This window comes from Peromyscus californicus, unplaced genomic scaffold, assembly GCF_007827085.1.
Source record: "Peromyscus californicus insignis strain IS unplaced genomic scaffold, ASM782708v3 Scaffold_11__1_contigs__length_118956290, whole genome shotgun sequence".
NCBI lineage: Eukaryota > Metazoa > Chordata > Mammalia > Rodentia > Cricetidae > Peromyscus > Peromyscus californicus.
The window spans coordinates 41,293,877-41,315,845 of record NW_026294402.1 but is presented as its reverse complement, the minus strand read 5'-3'; the positions used below and the strand labels follow the sequence as shown (position 1 = coordinate 41,315,845).

The window sequence follows — 21,969 nt, the reverse complement described above, 5'->3', positions numbered from 1 at the left end:
GAAAACATTTAATTGGGCCTGGCTTACAGTTTCAGAGGTTTAGTCCATTATCGTCACGGCAGGAAACCTGGCAGCAAGAAGGCAGACATAGTGCTGGAGAAGGAGCTGAGAGATCTACATCTTGATCTGTAGGCAGCAAAAGGAGACTGTGTGCCACACTGGGCATAACTTGAGCATATGAGGCCTCAGAGCTCTCCCCCAGTGACACATTTCCTCCAACAAGGCTACACCTACTCTAACAAGGCCACACCTCATAGTAGTGCCACTCCCTATGGGTCAAGCATTCAAACCCATGAGTCTATGGGGGCCATACCTATTCAAACCGCCACAGTAGCAAAATTGTAATTATGAAGTAGCAACAAAATTATTTTATGGTTGGGGGGGGTCACCACATGAGGAATTGTCTTCAAGGGTTGCAGCGTTAGGAAGGTTGAGAACCACTGCTCTAGACACTCATGGACTTGAACTTGCAAGAGAAAAATAGCTACCCTCTTACTTACCCTGGACCATGGCAGACTAAAGGTGGCAGGTCCACATGCTGGTCAAGGATGGTGGGAGGTGGAATGTGGCTGCACTTGGGAAAACATGAAATCCATTGCAGAAAACTTGGACCTGGATCTGAGCTGTGAAATAAGTGTTTGTTATGTCCCCTTGAACATTCAGAATGGTTCTATGCCTCAGATATCACCCCTTTGTGAAAAGAGAATAATAAACAATAATAAGATCAGAGGTGACAGCCAATTGGTCTTAAGACTTCCTGTGAATACCCAGATCCTACAATGCTAGAGTCTGTTACACAAAATGGTGCAGTATTTACAAATAACCTATGCACAGCCTCCCACAAAAGTTACATCATCTCTGTATTCTTTATAATACGCAATACAATATAAATACCAAGCAAATAGCAGTTCCATTATATTTAGGGATGATGACAAGAAAAACATCAGCACATGTTCAGTACAGGGGCATTTTTTTCCCCAAATGCTTCCCATCTGTGGCTATTTGAATCCATGGATGCAAAACCCACAGGCACAGAAGGCTTGCTGGATAACTGACTTCACATAGTTGTAAAATTCAAGGGAGTTGGTAGAGGTAGAAACACCATTAGCTACAACATGATGTTTAAATGTTGGTTAGGACTTGACTAAGTGAAAGTGAGGCCCTGGGGCAAGGCTGGGTATCCAGAAGGCACTACACACCTCCGCCCTGTAAGCTTCAAGTCCAGGGAAGGATTCAATTATTGCAGCCTGTAATTTTCTGTTTGCAAAGCTCATATTGTTTATGTAATTGAATGAGAAGAAAGGGATAGGCTTTGGACCTGGACTCCAGGCTAGAGTGGGTGTTCGGAAGAGGGACGGAGAGAGGATAAAAGGCCAGGCAGCCTGAGAGCCGGGGCATGTTCCTCACTTCACGTGGATCCCCTAAGGAGTCAAAGGTCACAGTGGACGCTCACTCTTCTTTGTTCTTTTACTGGTATAAGAAGGCAGGCTGCTCCATTCTGAGGATTCTTGTCCAGCTCACCTCCGTCCATCCCCTGTATCAACTTACTGAACCCGAAGCCAGGTCGTGGTGTGATCGGGAGGAGGGGTAACTAAGGGGTTTGGTTCACTGGGCACTGCCCCAGTTTTCACACTGAGGAAAACTGCATTCTGGCTGTCAAAATGGTTGATCTCCCTAGTTTGGCAAGAGGATAAACTTCAGAACCATGAATCTAGCAATACAAACAATCCCTTCTGAGATCCAGTCATAGAACGTTCTCCTTGAAGCCAGGAGGCAGCCCATTGCCCAGCAAGGTTGAGGAGGATCACGTGGCCACTAGCACTGATGGAGGGACCACAGAAAGGGAGAGAAGGATGCAGACAGGGAAAGTGGGAGAGGAAATTGTCTCCCATCTCTCTGCCCCAGCACGTACAGACAACCTTAATGGTCCCTGTGAGTGGCTTTTCCCAGAAGCCCATTTCCCACTACCAGCTTCACACCCTTCTCCCCTGCCAGCTCCTAACCTCCCTTCCAGTCCACTGCAGCCCTGGGGAAATCAGGACAGGGATTCAGAGACCGGCAACACTCCAGCGGAGAGCCAAAGTCACGGCTGAGACCAGCTGCCTCACGCCATTTCCTGAACACGAGCAATTCCAACTCCAAGACAAACAGGCAGCCACACCTGGGGGAGAGAGACCCTGGAAGCTAGAGGAGAGACGGGCAGGGAGAAGAGGAGAGAGGCACAGGGAGAAAGACAAAGTGAGAGAGAAAAAAAAATCCCAGAAGGCTCCGTCAAGCCAGTGGCCCAGAGTCTCTCCCACTTCTATGGAATCAGAAACCCTTATTAATAGCCAGCAAAAGGCAAAGAGGAAGTGTCTCATTGTCTGCTGCTGTCATTCCTCACTCTGACGAGCACTTAAAATGTCAAGACCCCTTTCAGCAGCCATGCACAAGCAATCAGGCCCTCTCATCGGTCACTGTGAGCGTGCGGCCACCGCAGCTCCGTCCCCATGACTCCTCTCCACACTGTGTTTGGAGACAAGGCATGCTCAGGCACACAAAACAAGCTCTGTCTTTGGAAGGACTGTGCTGAAGGACCCAGGGAAGCAGGGGAGGGATGGGGCGACAGCTGGGATGGGGATGTCACAGGCAAGGTCACTGCACAGGAACGTTTGCCCGGTTGAGAGCCTGGGCGTTTCCTAGGCTGTGAGCTGAAGGTTTACCTTGAACTGGAAGGTGGGAGCTGTCAGCGAACCGGGAGAGAGATTCCATGTGTAACTTTTAGACAACAAAGGATTGATTTCTGGAGGTGGGCGTTCCAGTTGATCATTGTCTCTTGAGAGCAAAATAAAGCAGAATAGCCTGAGACTGCAGCAGGTGGGATTTGGGTGGGAAAGGAGGAAGGACCTCCTGGTGGATGGAAATAGCTGCAAAGCTGAGTTGAGCTGGGAAAAAAAATCACTTTCTTTGGGGATAGTCGGCTGTTTGTATGTTACCTGCTACCTGATGTGTTTGAGTGACATCTTGGAAGAGGGAAGCGTGAGGGTCCGGAGTGGGGAATGGCTGAGACTTAAGGCTCTCTCCAGCACATGGCATCTCTTACTGTGTGAATCTTCTACAGCTAAAGGAATCAAACACCACAGGCTGGGGCCAAAACCAAGCAAAATGCATTGCCTTGGCACTCTGGAGTCTGGAAGTCTGAGCCCAAGATGATGCCTCCTAAGCACAGGCAGGTGAGGACTGCACCGTGCCTCTCCTAAGCTGCCGCTCATTTTCAGGCAACCTTTGGCATCCACTGACTTTGGCTTGACCTACCTTCACTGTCACGTGACCTTCACCTTCTGGCAGTATTTCTGTGTTCAACACACACACACACACCCTGCACCCCAACTCTCTGTCTCTCTGTCTCTCTGTCTGTCTGCCTGTCTCTCTCTCTCTCTCTCTCTCTCTCTCTCTCTCTCTCTCTCTCTCTCTCTCTCACACACACACACACACACACACACACACACACACACACACACCCTGAACCCCAACTCTCTGTCTCTCTGTCTCTCTCTCTCTGTCTCTCTGTCTCTCTCTCTCTCTCTCTCTCTCTCTCTCTCTCTCTCTCACACACACACACACACACACACACACACACACACACACACACACACATCTTTTGGCAATATTGAGGATTGAACTCAGAGCCTTGTGCATGTGAGACAGGTGCTGTGACACTGAATTATAACCACTGCCCCAGGGTTCCCCCTTTATATAAAACACACCAGGATGACCTCATCGCAATTAATTACCTCTCTACAGACCTTATTTCTTTTTTCTAACTTTCTTTCTATTTATTCCTTGTTGTTTTAACTTTCTTGGTATTTATTCTTTGTGTCTTTCACATCATGTCTCCACACCATGTCCCTGGATCTCACCCATCCTCTCCCCAAATAAACCAAAATAAAATTTAAGAGAAGAAAAGGGGGTGAAAAAAGGAAGAAAAGGAGACTCTCTCATCATGGAAGCTGCAGTGTGATACAGTGGGTTACACATAAACCCCTTTATCCATACATTTTTACATGCAAGTGTTCATCCCAAAGAATCACTGGTCTGGTTGAAGCCCCTGATCTCTGCTACACCATAGATGCTGGACCCTCACTGGGACTCTTCCTGGACATCCTGTTGCTGCCTATATGTGGAGGTGGAGATCCTGCAGCCATCCCTACCCCCAATGCTCCCCCCGCAACCCTGCTCCAGAAGATCACAGATGGGGCAGATGTTGGGGTGGGCCAACACATAATCCTGGTTCTTGGCCTGGGTAGTTGCAGGGTTGGTCAGTTCAGCAGCCAGCTCTCCCCTGTCTTTACCACCAAGATGAGCTCTCCAACATTGTCCTGGCTAGTTCACCCATGCATAGATGAGCAAGGGGCGGGGCCAGTTCTCCTGCTTTCACGTCCTCAGGTTGGTTCTCCCACACCTACACCTTCAGGGCCAGCTCTACTGTGTTGCCCAGGCCAGGTGTAGGGGCCACTCTCCTGAGTGCTGCATTGGTGAGGGGCAGGGACAGCTCTCCTGCTCTTATGACCTCAGAGCCAGCTCTCCCACCTGCCTCGGGCATTGATGGGTGGGTGGGGGCATCTCTCCCCTGCCCATGCTGCCACCAGACAGGTGAATAATGGGGACACCTCTCCCATGGTCACTACTTCAAGGCTGGCTCACCCACACCTCTGCCAACAAGGTCAGCTCTACTGTGCTGCCCAGGGAAGGAACAGGGTCCAGTTTCCTGAGTGCTGCAGGTGGTAAGGGAGAGGGTCAGCTCCCTCATCTGTCATAGGTGGTGAGGGGTAATGGGGGGGCATCTCTCACCTAACCACACTGCCACACGACAGACAAATAGTGGGGACAGCTCTCTCATGCTCACTACTTAGGGACTGGCTCACCTACATCTCCACCAAAGGTTTGGCTCTACTGTACTGCTCCGGTGAGGTGCAGGGGCCACTCTCCTGAGAGTTGCAGCTAGTGGGGGCGGGCAGAAAAAGCTCTCTCACTCTTATAACCTTAGGGCCAGCTCTCCCACCTGCTTTAGGCTTTGATGGGCAGAGGAGGGGGGTGGGAAGGGCATCTCTCCCCTGCCCATGCCACCATATGGCAGATGAGGGGTGGGTTAGGACAGACCTTGTTTCTAATTAAGAACCACCAGACTATGAATTTTAAGGACACAATTCAATCCATAATTCTTAGTAATCAGAAGGGATGAGGTGATCAAGAGGGTGTCCTAGGAAAACCTAGGAGTCCTTGTGTCTCTGGCCACACCAAGTCACACCCTTATTTGTTTCTGTTGAAGGACTTGACCTGTTTCTCAAACCCAAAACTTATCAAAAAGTGCCTGTTTTAGTCCCTTGAAGGCACCGCAGGGACTCAACTAGATGCTAGAGGTGAAAGGAGCCTGTGACCACTAGCCACCAAAGTGCCTAAATTTCAGGGCAATTCTCAGAAAGCACACACCTGCCAATTCCCACTGCACACTTCCGGCGTGCTCTGCTGATGTTGCCCATTTGTGCACAGAGAGGGGGGTGTCGTCATCTGCTTGTTTTTCCTTCTGCTGACCTGACTCTGACCCAGGGAATCTGGTTCATGTTCAAAGAAAAAAAATCAGCCTGTTGTTCAACATTTTCCATAATGCCCATCCGATTCAATTAGTTAATAGAATTATGAAATGTCAGGCTGGATGGGTAGAGATAACTCGATCTAGTCCCTCATTTTTTAAAATAAGAAAGCCCCACTGAGAACAGAAAAGCCCACAGCCAATGCTCTGTACAGGCTTGGAGGCCTTAACTAGATAAGCGTTAATTCATTGACCACCCGCTGTAATGAGGGCTCTGTGGTGGTTTGAATGGGAACGGCCCCCAGAGGCTCATGTTTGATTCCTAGTTGGTGGGTTGTTTAGGAAGGATTAGAAGGCATGGCCTTGTTGGAGAAGGTGTGTCACTGGGGGTAGGCTTTGAAGTTTCAGATGCCCACACCAGGCTCAATATCTCTCTCTCTCTCTCTCTCTCTCTCTCTCTCTCTCTCTCTCTCTCTGCCCCCCCACCCCTTTGGATCCAGGTGTAAGCTCTCAGCTACTGCTCCAGCATCATGCCTGCCTTCCTGCTGCCACACACACCTTCTCATGATGCTCCCTGCCATGATGATCATGTACTAACCCTCTGAATGTATAAACAAGCCCCCAACTAAACGCTTTCTTCTATAAGCTGCCTTGGTCATAGCGTCTCTTCACAGCAATAGAACAGTGACTAAGACAGGTCCTCTCCCAAAGGCACTATGAAGGGCAGAGTAAGAAAGGATCATCTTTTCTTGAAGCATCTAACTGCCTGAGGAGAGAAGTCATGGGCCACAGATGCTCATTATCCACACTGGGAAATGTCAGTGTGAGCCTTCTCTATTCTATGTTACCCTGAACCTACAACTGGGTGCCAGTGCAGTTTGGACTAGAAAAACTACAAAGGAAACCTATGAGTTCGGGCTCAGTTTGCCCTGCCTTTGTATAGCCCAAACCCTGTGGGCAAGGGAAGACACGCCTCAGCTCAATCCTGCCCAGCCTTTCAGCTCTCTCAGGGAAAGAAATCACCACTTCTTTTGGCTGGCCTCCTCCTCACCCAGGCACAAATCAGACAGGGGACTAAAAGGAGAAAATTTAGATTGCACGAAGACCTGCCCAAGGAAGCCTGGGACCGGACCCTATCTGCTGAGGTTCCCTCTGTCTACCCCGTTACCCCCAGCCTGGGCTGTAGGTATCATGAAATCAGTGGTAGAACTCTCTGTGTGGACTTATTCCTATTAACCCTGGCAGTCAGGTAACCATAAGCTGGACCAGAAGCTCACACTAAACACAAGCATGAAGGCGGCTCCCTCCACTGAGTTCTGCAATTTGCCAGGAGCCTCCTGGTCTAGAGTAACACCCTCCCTGGCCCAGAGGCACCTGGATTTCTGGAGGGTGGGGTGTAAGGGTTGGAATACCCTCCCAGGTCCCCCTCGGAGTATGGAGAGGGTTGAGATCTCACCTTCTGAGCAGAGGGAAGGAAGCTTGGGGTGGATAGGATGAGGTTTGAGCTCCAGAGAGGGGTGTCACGGGGATGGGGATTTAAAAATAAACAGAAGCCAGCAGCGTCTCTTTAGCCATAGCCATGGTAACGGACACTGCTGGAATCGTAGCCTGCGCAGGGACCGTTCCCGAGGCTCCAGAAATGTATGCAGGGTTACATCATTTTCCATTCCTCTTTGTTGGTGTCACTGTTGTTGTTTGAAATTCTCCAGGGCTGTGAACACAGCAAGCTCAAACACAGGGGAACACCATGCAAATGAGGCCCTACATCCTCAGCCTCACATCCAGGCGCCTCTCTCTCAGAGTTCCCTCTGAACATGTGCTCTGGAGTTGCAGATGCACACTGGGGAATGTGCACCCACACCAACAAAGACACGCCCTGGGATGCCCATATGTTCACACAAACAGAAACACAAATACAAGTGCATGCTTGTCTATGCTCACTCCTACATATACTGAAAAATATCTACTCTTGTAGAAAGCAAGATGAAGGCTTGACCTTGGTGTCTTGGTGCCCCATACATGTTTTTGTGGGTCCACATGCTCACAGAATCATCTGATAGCTAATGCATTGGCATAGATGCTCACAGCAAGTCTCGGGCTGTATGTTTCACAGAGGTCTTCACACCTGAGACTGCACATAGGCTGGAGAGCACACTTGTGTATCTACGGGTATTTGGTTGGCTTATGTCTCGCTACTCCACCTGCTTGAGCATACATGTAATTGATGTCAGCATCTGCACTCTCCAGTGTGCGCAATTGACCTGAGCAGATGCAAGCTCACTCATGTCCTCTTCTGGCTGTGCAACGGATCCTTATAGCTGAGACCATAGGCTCGTGTGTTCCAGCTCAAGAACTCTGATGCAGAGCAGCAAAGACTCATTGCCTAGAGGTGCCCTCTCCCTGCCTTACAAATACACACGCGCGCGCACGCGCGCGCACACACACACACACACACACACACACGTACACTAGCTCTCAGTCTCAACTCCAGCAAAGTACCCTGAGTCAAGGACTTTTCAACATCTCATGCAAAACAGAGAGAAAGAAAATTGGCTCAGTCTGGAGGCCTTGGGTTCCTCAGCAGGCTACGTGGAGCAGAAATGGACTACCAGAGCCAGTGGATTTTTAAAAAATTGCATGACTCTCCCAAGGAGGCAGGAAAATCAAAGCCTCGTCATTGAAAATCCCTACACAGCAGAAGCAGAAATCAACAGAGCTCCCAGAAAAGGCTGCTGCTCCCCCACTTCGCCCTCCCTCCCCAGAAGAAAAGACAAACAGAAAACAAATCAAAAAACAAATCTAGACTGAAAGGCGCAATTGTCGAATGAATAGCTCTGGGCTTTCCTCTCACCCCAGGACACATGTTCCCTGACCACAGGACAAGAATGAGAAGAGATTCCTGCTGGCAGTGGGCAGAGGGACAGCCTGCATCAAGCTAATATGTGACACTTCTCGGTCCCAGGGCATGGGGTGAAAAAAAGAAACGAAAGCACAGGATTTGGAGGGAGGCAAACTTATTTGGGACCAGGTCTCTGACTCAATAGGTGTGTGACCTTGAACAAGGTCCTTGGCTTCTGAACCTCAAGTTGCTCAGCTGATAAACAAGGGTAAATGCAAGGCCTCCTACAGTCAAGCTTGGTCATGAGGATAGACTGGGATGTAATAGCAAACAGTTTACAGGTTCTAAACCACATCTAGCCAAAAGCCAAAAGAAAGAGTTCTGGATTCTGGAACAAGGTGAGGTCTCCAGATTTTGGGCTTTGGTTACAGTTTCAAATGTTCTGATTGTGGGAGGAAGAGGAGAGAACTTACTGTTCCCTTCCACGTGCCTGATGGTAGGTGGTCTCTTCCAAAAGATCACAGCTCCATCCTCATGATATCGAAGGCATCCTCTCTCCTGTTCCTCTGTAAATGACTAGCTCTCTATTGTTCACCTCCTCTGGACTGGCCCCCCACTTTTTGCAATGGGGGATCCATAGCCTAAGACCCCCGCTCCTGTGTGCTGATTGGTTAGGGAGAGCACACTGGGAACTAGTAAAGCAGCCCTGTCTTAGCTAGGCTCACTCACAGAACACCCCAGGGGGTGTGGCTCAATGGAAATGTATTCTCCAGAGCTTGCAAGTCTAAGAATCAGACCTTGGAAGAGCTGATTCCCAGTGAGCAGTATGAAAAGCTACTTGTGCCCTCTGTCTGCAGGTCCTTTCTCTCTGTGCCTGAGCAGACAGACATTTCCTAGTCTCCTTTGTTGTAAGGCTACAAGTCCTATCAGGTTAGGGCCCCACCCTAACAGCACAGCTGATCTTCATTTCTTCTTTTCCCAGCACACTCACACTGTGGGGTTAGGGCGTCAACACTGGAACCCAATTCTACCCCAAACTGTCCTCCCCCCTCCTGCTCTCCCACTTGAAGGCCGACAGGTGCAAGGGCTGCCATGGAGCAGGGAGAAGAGCCTTCAGTCTGGATTCCCAGCTTAAACACTCCTACAGCAAACACGATGGACAGCAAGGTCTGGAGTCTACACTCCATTCTATTAAAAGTGGAAAACCCAGTGTGCGGATGACAACCAAGACCAGCTTCTGGATCACACACAGAACCTTTGGTCATCCACACACACTATGCTATAGAAAGCAAGACCTGAGAAGACCCCAGGAGGTACTCCAAAGCACTCCTCCTTGTCTGCTTGTGTAGCGATTGCATTTCTTTCAGAGTCCAACTGTTCTGCGGACCTTCTCTGCCCTAAAGAACTACACACACACACACACACACACACACACACACACACACACACACACTACTCAGATACATATGTGTGCCTGTGTGAACACCCATCCACATGTGCAAAACCCATTGCTTTTATTCTATGCACTCATAGTACCTGGTGCTCAGTTTTGTAGCAGCGTGCACAAATTGCCTGTTGCTTTTTTGGTCAGCTCTCTCCTATATTTTAGGCTGCAAGCTCCATAAGGGCAGGGATTTATTCAACTGGCTCAGAATGTTAACTTTAGCCTAGATACTGAAACTTTGTAGGAGGGTGACCAGCGTGCTTGTTTGCCTGGATCTGCATGGCTTTCTAGGGCACCAGACAGATTTATGTAGCAAGAATAACAGTAACAAATGGAGATGCTGGTTCCCTTGGCCTGGCATGTGATGTTTGGTAAATAACTGGCCAGCCATTGCAGTTGCTGCAGCAGATAAGGAGCAGGGACAGGGAAGATTAGGCAATGACCAGTGACAAAGGTCGGGGGAGGAAGCACCTTTGAGGATTTATAAAGACAAGGCTGGGTTGGGGTGAGACAGAGATGCTGAGAATAGCTCCAGCCCATCTCTGCACCACTGTGAGCAGCACTAGAACGCTGGAGTACGCTGTGGCTCCCAGGGTCACACTAGGAGTCGGAGCATTTGAAGTTGTCTACAGGTTTTCTGAGGCTGTTTCATGGGAGGACAAGCTATTCTTCAAGCTCCATCTCTTAGAGACAGAGCCCAGGATTGGGTGGCCCATGAACCGAGCCTCTGTTTCCTTTCTCCACACAAATACTATAATAACAGCATTGCAAGAGAAAGAAGAATGAATCACTTTAGTTAACCAAACCTAGTCTGACAACTAATTTTCTTTATCGTGTATATTCTCTCTTAGTCCTTGATTTTAGTGCTACGTAATTCTAATCAGAATAAATATATAAGGTAGGTACCATTTCTCAAAACTGTAGATTATGTAGGGACCACTTTTCTTTCACGTTTTCCACAGTCTCAGGGGTTCGTCTCATCGATGGTGACACTACAGGCTGTGACTCAGTTTACTGTCCTTGACATCCAAGTGGCTTTTGGTTTTGCACTAACAAAAATTCTGCAATGAGTATTTGCACACGCATGCCTCTTTTCCTTCATTTGTGGTATTTCTTTAGAATAAATTCCTAAATTTAGATTACTGGTTCTAAGATAGAAAGATGCTAAATGACACATCCACATTTCCTCATATATTTATTTTTAAAATACCTACTGTGTGCTGAAAACTGCCAGGCCTTAAGGACACAAAGCTATTAAGACCAGTCTCATTCATCAAGAGTGAGCCTAGTAGGGACAAAGACATACAAATGATACAGTCTGTAAACACCCCAATTGTGTTAGAGACTAGACTATAGGGGTCCCTGACTCTGAACCAAGGAAGAGGGACATACCAAGCCAGTCATTCTAGAATAGGCTTGTCCTGAAGATTTTAGAAAATGTGTCAGCCTGGTGAGAAAGACGGGAAAGGAAAATCCAAGTCAGAGAAAATAGTTCTAAATCAGATGGCAGAACCCACAGCATATTCCAGGAATTGCTCATGGTTGATAATGTCAGGGCACAAGTGGCAGAGAGAGAGAGTTTTAAGGAGGCGATGAGGGGAGATGACACTGAGCAGGTGGGTAGAGCAGCCTACACATTCACCAGAGAGCAAAAGGGGGCATCGGCCGCCAGTCAATCCTGGGGCTTTTGTTTGTTTGTTGTTTTGTTTGTTTTTTCCTTCTTGCCCTCATTTTCCCCAAACACAACAACACGCCCATCAAAGACTCTAAGGCTGCAGTGATCTCCCTGCTGCAATTCCCCTCCCTTTGTCTATCTGTGTCACACTTCCTTTCTAACCCTGTTCCTGGCAGTGCTCTATGAAGCTGTCCTGGAACTCGGCTCCGGGAGAGCTGAACTACTGAAGGGTTTTGTAGGCATTGGTTTTACTTGGCACCAGTTTGAATTCTGTGCAAATGTGCCTCTTCTGGGTCTACCCATTGCTCACCTCTGATCCGTGCCATGCATTCTCTTTTGTGGCAGTAGAGAGGCACAGGCAGAGCAAAGGTCCCACCCAAGCCCAGCTTGGTGAACCGAAGAGTTTGTGAGGCTTACTTACAGGAAGATGGGGGAACTCAAAGGCAGTTACACCACTAGGAAGCTGACTTCCAGACCTCTACATCCGTGAAGAGTCCTTGAGCAATCGAAGGACAGTTGCTTTATGCAAATGGCCCACCCTAGCAGATTGCTTACTTCTCATATTGCTACACAGAGCAGCCTCATGAGGATCTGGTGAAGGCTCCTGAGTCCCGTAAACCTCCCTGCATGATGGAATGCTGAGAGACCTGACTTAAGGAGGGCACAGATCTCTCTCTGGCCTAACTCACTCCAGCTTGTCCCTCTGGCTCTGCTCTTGTCTCCTTACTCTTTCTTCTCGCATCACCTTGAACTTCAGGATAAACATCTTTGTGCCATGGGACTCTGTGGATGGTTTGGACACACCAATAATAAACTCAGAGCCACCAATAATGCCACATTAAGGAATGAGTCCAAGCAGGTTCTTTCTCTTGGTATCATTTAATCCAGATTTGAACTCTCTGTTCACTCTCCGTGTGTCCTCTGCCCTCCTTGTCTATCTGTTGTGTGAGTCTGAGTCTTTGCCTGCCTGAAGGCTGTCTTGTGAATTTGTCCCTGTATCTGTGCCTGTGTCTGTGTGTCTGTCCCTAACAAAAGGCTTTCCTCTCTCTTTTTCTGAACAGCACAGAAAGGATCCCATGGGGAGAGAATGAGAGATACTTTATAGAAATCTTTAACAGATTTTACAAGGGATTAAGTCACTGACTTCGACTGACCCAGATAACAAACAAACAAACAAATGCTATCAAGCAATATCGGAATGCTGCTTCCAGTATTTATGATGGATATTCATTTTATAAGGCTGCTTCCTGCCTGTTTGCTGTTTCCAGCAAATGATTATCATAACACACATGCATTACTCTGGATCAGGGGCATGGGAGAGTACATAACTTAAGATTACAGCTATGCATTAGCTTGGGTTGTAAAAGTTGATTACAGAGGAAATCCAAGGCAAGTAAGGTTGCCTGTTACCTTGTTCTCTTAGAGGCAGGTTAAACAAACCGGCCGAGTACACAGGGATGGCAACCCCAGGGTGTTTCATCAACTCAGCTGTGAGGTCCAGCTAAAGATCCAGTCTCTTAGAATGTAAGAGATATGTTCACAGTATCACAGCACCACAGGACTCCAACGACTTCCAAGCAGAGGACAACCCTGCAGGAGACTACATCCAAATGGGCCCGGGATGATTATCTACAATGCTAAGGCTAGACCCAGAAGCAGAAGTGATCATCTCCTGAGAATCAGAATGCTTCCCTCCAGTGAAGACAAGATGGCCTTCCAGAACCGGAATTGACCACACCCTGCCCAGGGTGCTTAATTATGCAGACCCCTTACCCCCTTGCCATGTCCCAGGTCAACTTCTCAAAGATGAATTCAGGGTCACTTGACCCTTCTTTGTTCTTCTTCCCATGGGGGCCACATTAAATAAACCTCCTTCTGCTGTTTTTCTCCATCATGGATTCTGTTTATTGGCCAATTGGATATGAGAGGTCAAGGGCCTATTGGAGCTGCTGGGACCAAGCATCTCACCCTGAAATCTCCAGTTATACGATCTCACAAAAGTCTCATGCTGGGCAGGAATCCCAGCTGCTTTGATTCAAGTCCCAGGTGGTCCTATCCTACGGACAGGCAACAGCCACACAGCTCCCAGCACCTACACGAAGCCTGGAAGTTAAAGGTGATGCCGGTTACTGGCAAGTTTATTTAAATAGTGTTTGTTCTTGTGTATCAGAAGGGAAGGCCTGGAGGAAAGACTGCAGTCTGCCAAAAAGGATTTCGTCTTTTCACAGGGATGCAAAGGGTACCTGTGGAGAGGCTCAGAAGGACTGCGAGCAGCTCTTGACGACTACTTACACCTGCTCCCCACTCCCTCCCTCCCTCGGTCTCTACGGAGACTCCCAGACAGCTTCCATCCCACATGTCTGCCACTCACCTTTCTTCCTCCCCATAGACTGGAGGAGGAGAAGGAGGAGGGGGACCAGACCGAAGCAGTGTCATGTCTTTCCGTCACTGCCTCTCGTTCTCATCCCTTATTAAATTCAGGGCTGATTTGGGCTGTGTGAGCTTGCTTGGACCACCTGCTGTTTGACCAATTCCTTTTCTTTTCTCCCTCTGGTGACTAATAGCTGCTCTTTCCTGCAGAGTCCAGGTCTCCCTCCTCCTCTCCCTACTCCCTTGTGCAAAGGCAGTTGAGTTCTGAAGCCTTCTCCGCCCTTTAGCTCCTAGAGGTGGAGGTCTGGGGACAAATCCAAGCCCTCCTGTGCCAGATTCCCTGAGGTCTGGGCCTCCTGTCTTCGGGGAAGTGTAGCTGTGGGAGCAATCTCTGGAGTGAGTGGAAGCCCTGTCAGGAGAGAAGAGGAGGAGCAGAGAGGGAAAGGGTGAAAAGAAACAGGGTCTGGGAAGGCTAGAGAGCTCAGTTAAGACCACATAGCTGCTAGAACCAGGGAGCAGGAGAACAGAGGCACATTACAAAAGTGTGAGGAAAAGAGTCATGAGGAGAAGCCTGGTGAGATGGGATAGCCAAGAGTGCAAAATGACCACAAGGTGAGATTTACCAGTTTGAAAACCTGTAATCTCTGATCAGCTCAGGAAGAGAAAACCAGACCAAGCAGTACTGAGGTGTGTCAGGAGCCCACCTGGGGCACACAGCCAGGCGCTGGGCAGGGCCTTGTGGTGGCTGAGTATGCACACACCCACACAAGTGTGGTCAGGGCTAGTTAGCAGTAGATTGGTTTTTTTGGTTATTGAGATCCAGTCTGCAGGCTGGGGACTGGACGGCCTTTGGCAGCTCAGGGATTGAGGGGGATCCACAGAGTTGGCGGACTAATCTCTCAACTTGACTTTTCTATCTGAGAGACTAAAACTTAATTCTCTGGGGCCAGTGACAGGGGTAAAACTTAACTTTCTAGGGGCAGCGAAAAAGGGAACACACACACACACACACACACACACACACACACACACTTTTAGGGTCTCTCCATCATCTTCTCTTATCTCTTTATACTTCTATCCAGATGTATCTCTTCTGTACCTTTTTTGATGTCTTCCTTCTAACTAACTTTATTTTTTCCCTCACAGCTTGTATACCCCAGGAAAATCTTTCAAGCAGTATAAAAATTACGATTTGGTTACATTCTATTTTTTAAATGAATGATTGCAATGATACAAGCAAAAAAACAACGTGTTTTCCCTATTTCTTACATGATTAAACATTTTACGAATCATAGGTGAAAAACAAATTATCTCCAAGAACCCACATACATTCATGTCCAAGGGACTTGTTAGAGATTAACAGAGTGTAAGCAAGCAAGATACTTTTCTCAGCCAGTTCTTTTACTGGCAGGCTGCATTTTGCGGTTACAAAGAAAGGATCAATTACTTTATCATTTATCTCAAAAGGTAATCTTATAAAAAATCTTAAAAGAATCACAAATCTAAACATTTATATTTGAAAAACAACCAGTCAACTCTATATTAAATCCTCAGGATGCATACCCACTTGTCAACAGTTTTTTATATCAGGAAGCTGAATGCAGACATAGGTACAAGGAGTTAATCATCACCTTTGATCACCAACCAACCTAGCAAGAAAGGTACATCAGTCAGCAATAGCCAGGCTGCCATTTTTCCTGTCACCTGACCTCAATGAGTCCCTTCTTTAACTATTAAAACTGTGTCTTTCTAAACTTTAAATTTTTCCCCAAGATTTTCTACCTCAAATTAATTAACAAAGACATCTTAACCTAACCTTACTAACAATTCTACACGTCTAAATTCTTTCTAAGGGTTGTAGTTGAAGCATTAATCTGCTCCAGCAGCAATTCTTGGAAAGTCAATCACTATTATTGTTAAGTACCAGTAACATTACCCAGTGAGGGACTAGAAACTCCCTGGGAGTTTTCATACACCCCACAGATTATGAGGGCTGTGGTGACCACAAAGACAGCAATCAGAGCTATGCTCAATAACATCATGAGGTTCTCAGTACACCTAGTCCTTGGGGTTTGGCCACTCCAAGGCTCACTCAGGAGTGGTTTTGCCTACCACCCAGGCATGTGCCATGAGTTCCACTGCTGCCTGTTGGTCCCCTCTCACAGCCCCTGACACAGCTAGAGCTGGTTACTGAGGCAGGTCACCCCAGAGAGGACAGCAGCAATGGTCAGTGGTGACAGATGACTCTCAACCCAGAGATAGGAGTACCACACATCCTCCTAGGGCTTTGGCTGTGGTGTACCGTCCAACAGATTGCTGAGTGGTGAGTTTCTGTCCCAGGCCCATTGCTCTGACTCCAATCCCATGACATAGGACAAAGAGGCTTTTTACACGTTCTAAAGCACTCCTGAAATAAGAGAGATCACAAACTTTCCAGTCAGGAGCTCATATTGGCGAGGGTAAGCCTCCCCAGCCCTCTCTGCGTCCTCTTCAGGATCTCTCCACCTTTATGTTTTGGCCATTCTGAGCTTCTTCTCACTTCCTCCCACTCTCCTCCCCTTGTCCTTCCCCTTCCTTACCTCTCCTTCTTACCTTTTCCTTCTCCTCCATTCATTTCCCCCACCCACTTCCTCTCCCTTCTCTTTCTCCTCTCTCATTTCTCTTACTCCTCTTCCCCCTTCTCCTATTCCCCATCCACCCTCCTCTCCTGTTTTAATTACTTTTCAATTGCCATGACAAAAGGTATCACAACCAAGGCAACTTACAGAAGAAAAAGGTTAATGGGGACTTACAATTTCTGAGGGTGAGTCAGTGGCCCTCATGATGGGGAAATGGTGGCAGGCAGTCATGGCACTGGAGCAGGAGCTGAGAGTTTACATGTTGAGACACCATCATGAGGCAGAGAAAGAGTTAACCAGGAATGGCAAGGGCTTTTGAAACCTCAAAGCTCTCCGCAGTTACACACCTCCTCCAACAAGGCCACACCTTCTAATCCTTCCAAAAGAGTTTCACCAACTAGGGATTATGCATTCAAATACATGAGCCCATGAAGACATTCTTAGTCAAACCACTACATCCCCCGCCTCTTTGTTTTGACTGTCGTGACCCTCGTGTCTGGTTGAGATGTTAACCTGATGTTCCCTTTCCCAGGCCAACTCTTACTCTATCTTAACTTAAAAGTCACTTCTTCCAGGAAGTCCTCCCAGAACAGCTGTATATATTAGTTCTGTATTTCTGCTTCACACAATATAGAATTTTGCACTTCTAAGGGAGGGAGAGGGAAGGGAAATGAGGTGTGTGTGTGTGTGTGTGTGTGTGTGTGTGTGTGTGTGTGTGTGTGTGTGTGTGAGGGAGGAGGGAGGGAAGGAGGGGAGACAGGGAAGACAGTGTGAGTCCTTCAAAATACCATTTATAGCCAACTCCAGAGCCCTAAGACCACTTGAGAGAATCCTGGCTGAGTGTGGGTGCTCTGCCAACTGTCCACCAGCTGCCACTCTCTTCCAGCTCTTGGGGAGAAGCCTCCAGAGTCTGCAGCATTTTCTGGGTCACTGCCTGGCAGTTGGTAACAGCGGCCTGCCTTCCCCATGCTTGTCTCTCACTGAGTAAGTTCCGAAGCCTCCTCATCACAGTGAGTCTGTTGTCATGGTGTGTGAGGCTGGACATGCTGCTGCGAACAGCAGAAACCAAGCGTCCTGGGCAGAAGCTCTGGGCTGGGCTGAGTCTGGGGCCTCTAAGACATTTCTCCCTTTGTAAGTGAGTGCCACAGTGGAGTAGCAGCAAACCAAAGGCAGGCCTTGTCCTTCAGACAGTTGTGTCTGGGGACAACGTGGAACCAACTGCCTTCCCTTCTGGCCCCACCCTACCATTTTCTTTGATGAGAACTTCTCTCTCTCTCTCTCTCTCTCTCTCTCTCTCTCTCTCTCTCTCTCTCTCTCTCTGCTGGGATAAGTTCACCAAGACCTCGGTGATCAACCATGGGTCCTTGCATGGAGGTACCTCCTCAGCTACTTCTCTGCCCACCCCTAGCTCTCTTCAGGCTGCTTTTCTCCATAGCATCCACTGCTAAGGTGATTGTGGGTATCCCTTTTGTTCCTATGCTTGGCATCTGGATTCTCCCAAGTCAGAGGAAAGCAGCAGCTGTGTGGGGTTTGCTCCCACTGAGCTGGTCATCCTTCACTTGATGTTGGCCTGCTCTGATCCCTTCTCCTCCACCTGCCCTCTGACCTGAGCCCAGGGGACCAACCTCTGGCTCTTGCACTTGCCATGCTCTCATTGGGTCTGGCCAATGGAGGCCTCACAGAGATCACAGACAGACAGAAGGGAGAAGGTTCCTTGATAGCAGAATCCTCACTTCCACAGTCCCCTTCTCTGGAGTCCCACCCTGTTCTTTCTGTCTGTCCCCGTGTTTCTGGTCCCTGATCTTCACCGTGCTTCACTGGCTCCTTTCGCTTGCTCACACCTCTGTGACTTGTCCCTTCATCACAGCCCCTCATCTGCACTCTCTGAAGTGACAAATACCTCCTGCTGAGACTCTGATAAAGCTGCACAACAAGTGCAACCCGCCAGAGAGAGTGAGTAAGTGGCCAGCAGGCCTGCGGGCTGGTGGTCCTCACATGCCCAGACTTGGCTGTAGAAAAATGCTGTTGGAGGCAGGAGAAAGCTCAAGGAAGACTCGGGTGCCTCTGAATCAGATATTCCCCCCCCCCCCCAATTTCTCCAGTGCCAAAAACAGCCCTTACATTTTTAAAGGTTATAAGTAAGAAAATCCCAGAGTCTCTGCTGGTGGCCAGTACTTATGACTCATAACTCTCTGGCAGAAATAGCTTCAAATCCTTTTATTTGAGCTGGAAACCCCCACTTCTAGCTCTAAAGATAAGGGTTGTCTCTTTTATTTTTCCAGGAAATTGTTATCCTACATTAGCATGTAGGATTCTAATATGTTAGTATCGTTAACAGGAATTGCAAAGAGCACAGGATTTGAGGTGGGTTTTTGTTTTGTTTTGTTTTAACTACATGCCAAGTGGCTTCAGGCAGCCTATCTGACCTGTTGAGTGTCTTTGTGTCATTTGTAAAATGGGGTGATGGGAAGTCTCGCCCAGCCTTCTTCCAGTTTGAAATGCAATAAAGACTGCATTTCATAGGAGTGCTCACTGTGTCCCCAAGGTAGCTAATGCTCTGTCCTCTTCTGCATATTTAATCTTGGGATTGGAAATGCTCTTGATGTTCTCTTTTCCAAATGTTCTTGAAAGTGAGCCAAAATTCTCCAAAGAGATCTTCCTGGTATTGCATATACCTGGAGCGTGAAAGTGGGGAGGAGAGGCCTCAGCTCCCCTCTGTGACCCTTAGGATGTGGGTGGCCCTCTAGGATGAATGTGATGGGCAAATAGCAACTGGATCTCATAAGAGGATGCTGCTGCTGCTGCGGCTGCGGCTGCTGCTGCTGCTGCTGCTGCTGCTGCTTGGCTGATTTGCAAAGGGTGTAGGGCTACCCCATGTTGACAGCGCAGAATGCCAATGTTCTACATCCTCGACAGGAAACATACACTCAAACTGTCTATTGCTGGCTGTCAGGAAAAGCCTGAGTGTAAGAAATAATATTCTCGGAGGATTATCTGAAGGACACCCAGCCCATCTACTACTATAGGTGTACTAGATTTTATCCCTGGATCAAGGCAGACAGTCAGAGCTGTGCCTCTGGACCAAGTGGTTTTGGCTTTTTGTAAAAGGAGATTTGCTGGCTTGTGTTTAGGCATACTGTTTTAAGTTTGCACTGAAGCTTGAAGGAAAATCTACGTGAGTTTAGATTTGCCTTTAATGTAAGAAAGGCCTTTTTTAAAAATTGCCTCGGGGGCTGGAGAGATGGCTCAGAGGTTAAAAGCACTGACTGCTCTTCCAGAGGTCCTGAGTTCAATTCCCAGCAACCACATGGTGGCTCACAACCATCTGTAATGAGATCTGGTGCTCTCTTCTGGACTGCTGTCAAACATGCTGTATACATAATAAATAAATAAATCTTTAAAAAAAAAATAAAATAAAAAAAAATAAAAATTGCCTCGTAGATCTCTGTGTTGTATTTTGAAGTCATCAGGAGATGACTTCAGGTTTATCTCCTCCAAGGCAACAGGTGTAACTTTTACCTAGGGACAATGCAAAATTTGTTACTGATAGCTTACTTTCCCATTGTCTTTGGTTGCTAGGAAGCTTGGGCTTTAAGGCATGGATTTCTACATCTAGCTTTTCTTAAGTCTTCTATTCTTATTCTTTGAGCACTCCACTCTAACCCAACCATCCTATGATACTGTGTCATCATTACAAGCATTCTCGACTTCTTTTTCTTGCTATGAAGAGACTAGTGATTAAAAATAAGAGGAAAGCCTACGCAACACACACAAGAACAGAATGAATACATGCGTCATGCATCTTCTGAGAGACAAACACCCTCGTTCAGATTAGCCCGGAGGCACGGGATGCAGGTTACTGAATGTTGAAGCTGTGAAGGCTGAGGTACTTTTCTACTGCTGTGACTAAGCACCATGAGCAAAGCAACGTATAGAAGAAAGAGTTGATTGGAGGACTCACCAGCGGGTGAGTCTATGGCCACCACTTCGGGAAGCACAGCAACAGACAAGCAGGCATGATGCTATGACGCTGGAGCAGTAGCTGAAAGCTTACATCTGGTCCACAAGTTGGAGAGAGAGAGAGAGAGAGAGAGAGAGAGAGAGAGAGAGAGAGAGAGAGAGATTGAAAATTAACTGGGAATGGCATGGATCATCTGAAAGCCACCCCCAGTGACACACCCCTTCCAACAAGGCCACACCCCCAATACTCCCCAAAACAGTTCCAACAACTGGGAACCAAACATTCAAGTATATGAATCTATGGGTGTCATTCTCATTTGAATTACCACAGGGATGCTAAAGAAAATACGGTATTCATTCATCCAATAAGTTTGTTGGCACTTACCAGTTGATAGAAACACAGCCGTCATTGCTACAGTTGCCCAGAAAAGCTTGGAAATTTATAGAGAACTCAGACAATCGAGCCAACAACTACTTAGAAGGATGAGATACAAGTTCACAGTGGAAGGAAAGGGCAGGCAGGGACACCTGGTGTGGGAAGGTTCATCCAGTCTAGAGTCCAGGGAGGTCTCTCCAAAGGAGACTGGTGTCTGAAGAAGAACAAGGAGTTTGACAGAAAAGGAGGAGGGAGAACTGTCCCCAGGAGAAAGCAATATGCACAAATGTCAACGACACAGAACACTGAAAGCAAGTGGATACTCTACTGCACGTTCTTTCCCAACAGTGAAACACAACTCAGGCATATACAAGAGAAACCCCCAATGCACGTCACAGTTTGGATGGAATCCAAAGGCTACATATCATGCAATTCCATTTATCCATCTCTTTGATAGAAAACTCCAGTGGTGTAGAAGTGATCGCTTCATGCCGGGGACAAAGGGATGGGGGAAGCGTGACTCTAAAGAGAGACAGTACGGCGCAGGTTGGGGAGCGACTGAATTATTTTTATTCTGATTGTGAAAATGTTCTGTCTATATCTGTGCTCAGGCTCAGGAACTAGACACTCAAAATAGGAATCAACTACATTGTTCAGTAGTTTAAAAAAAAAATAAGAATTCAAGTCACTGAAGGGAGGTTGACCACTGAAAACCTTGGAGAAGAAAACAAGGCATGAAGAACAGCATATGAGGCCGGCAATGCTTTGTTTCTTTAAAAAAAAAAAATCTGAGACAAGGGAAAAAACACATCCTTGCTAACGCTGTGTTAATATACTGCCCCAGTGGCACGGGGCAGTTAAGCAGGGGAGTGCCACTGCTGCATCTGTGTTTGGGAACAACCCCTCCTTTGGGCTGTAGCATGTAGAGTGTATTAAAGAAGGCCTTAGGGGAGGATGTGGAAATGGTGGTGCAGGGAAAGTGAAAAGATGACTTCAAACAGGACAACCAAAAGGAGCCACTTCACACAGTCTCTGTTCGCCACAAGTTCAAAGGTCACAGGGGAGAAGATCCTAGAGGGCCAGAGGGCCAATGGAGGGACACTCGGGCCACACCTGAG

General features: G+C 47.7%; 1 long non-coding RNA gene across 4 annotated transcripts in view; it reads right to left on the bottom strand.

Moving 5' to 3' along the window:
* Window positions 1-21,969, bottom strand: part of LOC128123177 (uncharacterized) — a 286,853-nt gene that overhangs the window by 49,702 nt on the left and 215,182 nt on the right. For all 4 annotated transcript variants that reach the window (XR_008222589.1, XR_008222587.1, XR_008222590.1 and 1 more), the window contains 3 exons: window positions 20,477-20,571; window positions 16,690-16,762; window positions 501-16,304 (listed from right to left, as the gene is read on the bottom strand). This is a non-coding gene — a long non-coding RNA (uncharacterized LOC128123177). The remainder of the gene's footprint in view (window positions 1-500; window positions 16,305-16,689; window positions 16,763-20,476; window positions 20,572-21,969) is intronic.